Genomic DNA, 4,417 nt, shown 5'->3' on the forward strand with positions numbered 1-4,417 from the left:
GAACTCATCGATGAAAATCCATATATAAATTGATTTTAATTGAGTTTTTTACCTGTAATTTTGGATTTTGTCCCTAATATTATTATATATATATATATATGTATGTATGTATGCATATGTATATGTATGTGCGCGTGTGTGTCTGTGCCTATGTTTGTCCCCCACCGCCGCTAGATAATCGGTGTAGGTGTGTTTACGACCCCGTAATTCAGCGGTTTCGGCGAAAGACACCGATAGAACAGAAGCTAGGCTTTAAAAAATGTCTTGGGTTCCCTTTATTCAATTAATACACTTCAAGGCGGTGTCATAGCGTGGCCGCAGTGTAATGACTTAAACAAGTATACAATGAAAGATAGAATAAAAAGAGTACATTTAACTGTTTATACGTATTTGAAAGAATTCTTTATCCTTTATATATACGAGATTCAATATGCTTTTCTACTCTAGGCACAAGGCCCAAAATTTTGGGGGCGAGGGGGCAATCGATTAGACCGACCCCAGTACTTAATTTATCGACCTCGAAACGATGAAAGGCAAAGTCAATTTCGGCGGAATTTGAACTTAGAACATAAAGATAGACGAGATACCGCTAAGCATTTCGCCCGGCGTGCTAACGTTTCTGCCAGATACGAGATTCGAGGCTGTGTATAACGTGCATATGTTTAAGAGAAAACATTTTAGTTGGAAAGACAACGCAACAGTCAACAGCTAAACTCACACGTATGCAGAGACACAAATAAATGTATGCATATATAAAAGTTTGTTTTAAGAAACAAGAAATATATAGTGAGGAAACTACGCAGTGTAAAGTTTCTAGGCTCCCCACCCCGCCCGCTGACCTATTTTGATGCTTCTTACAAGCTTCCTCATTTCTCTATGTTACACATAAATATACACGTATACACACATACATGTAGATACATATAGATAAATTTCTTTATTAGCCACACGGACAGACAGATAGATAGATAGATAGATAGATAGATAGATAATGAGAGAGAGAGAGAGAGAGACAGACAGACAGACATACAGACAGACAGACAAGCAGACAGGCAGGTAGGTAGGTAGGTAGGTAGGTAGGTAGGTAGCTAGGTAGGTAGACAGTACAGATAGATAAATAGATAGACAGGCAGACATACAGATAAATAAACAGTTAGATAGAGAGAGAGAGACAGAAAGAGAGAGAGAGACAGACAGACAGACAGAGACAGACAGACAGAGACAGACAGACAGAGACAGACAGAGACAACAGACAGACATGTCTATACAGACAGATAGATAGATAGATAGATAGACACGCACAAATACAAGTTTGAAAATACGTAGACATGTTCATACGCAACGAGTCTATTTCGCGCTTATACTCAACATCAACAGGTACCTTACATTTTTTTCCTCCAGTTTCCCGCTATAAAGTGAAGGCTTCATGTTTCACTTGTAACAAGCTGATACCGTTCGGTAGAAGGAAGGTTCGTGAAGATTCTCACGCTCTTTATTTATGTAAGTGAAGAAGTTCTAATAGGGAATCAAACTTAGGAGTTACCATAATAATGTTGGCATATTTTCCTGCTGATTACCGAGATTAATACCGTTGCTGTGTGACTATATAGCAATATTTTTAGAAGATTTTGGCTAAATGATATGAACGAAAACTTGTAAGTCCTCGTGAAACTGTTGCTTTCTAAATATGTTTTGTATGTTCATGTGCGTTTGTGTGCATGTATGTGCTACATTGAGATAAGTGTGTAACACAGACGGAAATATTATATTATACACAGTGCAAGCGTTATAAGATATAGAGGTCAACAATGAGTGGACGTACTATCTTTATTATATCAAAAAGTGATCGTCTGCTTCTGTCAAAATAGTAAGCCAGGCGAACTGTTAGATTCTAATATAAATACACACAGCAACGCCTCTCCACACACATGCGCAATAACATACACACAGACACAGATATGCACAAACAAATATATACATAAATATCACTCTCTCCCTGTCTATCTATCTATCTATCTATATATCTATCTATCAGTCTGTCTGTCTGTCTAGCTAGCTAGCTATGTATCTGTAAATACACACACACACACACACACATAGATAGGTAGAAGACTGATATGAATTAAAGTATATACATGTGAACACATACACACACACACACACACAAACAGACAGACAGACACACCTACACACATATACATGCAAACACGTATAAATTAAATTCAGAAATAAAGTATATACCGCTATGTGCACACAAACACACATACACACACACACATACGCACACACATACACACATACACACACACTCACATATAGGCACATATATATACACGCATTGTAACATCATGCTAGCCCACCCACTAGAAATAGCAACAAAATCTCCCCCTCAAATAATGACCCTCAATGTTCAATAATTATGGGTCACAGTAAAAATAAAGTCCTCCATATACAGTGAACTTCGGATGGACACGGTTTTCACAATTAGTCGACATGGTGAACGGTGACTTCGGGGCTGAAAAACGACATGTCCATTGGTTGATCAATTGATGAATAATTTTGAACATAAACACACATACACATTTATATACACACGTCTGTTGCACTGCGTGTAGGCATCTTGTGTCTCTGTGTATAGGTATTATATATCTATATATGTATACATACATGTGCTAATAATTTCTATGCGAGAATTTTGTAGATATAGTTATTACACACGCCCGCAATATTACATATATATATATATATATATATATATATATATATATAGAGAGAGAGAGAGAGAGAGAGAGAGAGTTCCATACATACATATATATACATATATACATACATACATACATACACATACCTATATATGCATACATATACACACTCATGTCAGCGTTTGTATGTATCATTTTTTGTCCTTGTCGACGATGATAACCTCAACACAAAACCGGCTTGTATATCTAGATGAGTGGGCTGGTTGGGTCTGCCCAGCTCGGACGTGACGTATGAGTCCTAACAGACCAAATGAGAGAGGAATCCTACTTCACATCAAGGTGCCATATCAAAAATACTGGTAGCTTTAAGTTTGCTAAATAGACGTTTCCTGTCAGTAACCGCAGTTCTTTTGTTGCTACTTGCTTGGACACCTCTCTAAATTAAACTGCGCCGGGAGAATAATTTTGGGATAAGCTTTCCCTAGGAGCCTAGTACGATACTGAGGTATTTTAGGGATTGTTCTATGCAGTGCTTCAGCCTCTTCTTTGACCCCGCATCAGCGGGTTTTCCCCTGACAGCGTTCGTTACAGGAGAACTGTTTTGGGATGCGGTAGTCTGGCCTATCTTTCAACGCATGTGTAAAAAGTACAATTTATAGGTGAACAAATTTTGAGTTACGACGGTTGTATGCAAATAAATGTGTACATATATGTGTGTGTGTTTTAATGTGAGTCTGTATATATATATAAGGAAATATTTTATTTCGACTTACACAGCGACAAAAACTGTTATGTTAGTCCCATACATGAATACTTGAACGCTACAGAAACTAGTATCACACGCCTTCTTACATAAAATCTGATAAACTGTAAGCATGTGGCTATGTATATCGAATCAATATAGAAATTTCTAAGGAGGTGTATGTACGTATGAATGTATATATGGTCATAGGTATATATGTATATATTTATATTTGTTTTGTTTATGTGTGTATGTAGGTTTATAGTATAATGTTAGTGTGTAGCAGAGATTTCGTTGTTACAGCTCCATTCAACTGAATATTATTTTTAATAATATTTGCAGAGGCACTGATAAAACTGCAAGTGGTAAATTTTTTTTTTTCATTCTGTGAGTGTTGCTGGCGACTGTATCAGCTGCTTCATCACCCATCAAAAATCGTTCAAGTGGATGGGCACGCTGTCGTATTTGGAGAGGCGAAACAGGCCAGCAGGTGAAGAAGAAGAAGAAGAAGGAGGAGAAGAAAAGAACACAGCCAAGTATCTTAAAAAACAAAAAGAGAAACATTTTTCAATGAATATATATAAACAATACAAACTGCCACTACAACAACCAACGAACAAAAACAACAACAAATACAACAACAATTGCATTTATTTAAAATACTAACAGAGAATAAAACAAAAAAACCTTCTACCTTCTTACCCAGGTAAGTCTCTTCCCTATTTTCATCATTCTTCTTCTTTCTTTCTTTCTTTTTTCTTTTTTCTTTCTCACGTTGTCCGTCATCTATCTATCAATTTTATCTCTCCATCAATTTAACTCTCTCTCTTTCCATTTCTATGTATGTACGCGTGTATGCATGTATGTATGTATCTATCTAGTTCTCTGTATGACTGTCCTTCGATCTATCTATCTATCTATCTATCGGTATATATATATATATATATATATATATATATATATATATATATAT

At 36.3% G+C, this 4,417-nt stretch overlaps 1 protein-coding gene across 8 annotated transcripts in view; it reads left to right on the forward strand.

Annotated features, from left to right (window-relative positions):
* LOC106879245 (uncharacterized) overlaps window positions 1-4,417 on the forward strand; it is an 894,824-nt gene that overhangs the window by 17,852 nt on the left and 872,555 nt on the right. For 6 of the 8 annotated variants that reach the window (XM_052973269.1, XM_052973286.1, XM_052973261.1 and 3 more), the window contains exon 2: window positions 3,787-4,150. The gene's annotated coding sequence lies outside the window, so the exon portion shown is untranslated. The other 2 variants (XM_052973274.1, XM_052973290.1) reach the window with 2 other exon arrangements.

The sequence above is a fragment of the Octopus bimaculoides genome, chromosome 1 (genome assembly GCF_001194135.2).
Source record: "Octopus bimaculoides isolate UCB-OBI-ISO-001 chromosome 1, ASM119413v2, whole genome shotgun sequence".
Classification (NCBI taxonomy): Eukaryota; Metazoa; Mollusca; class Cephalopoda; order Octopoda; family Octopodidae; genus Octopus; species Octopus bimaculoides.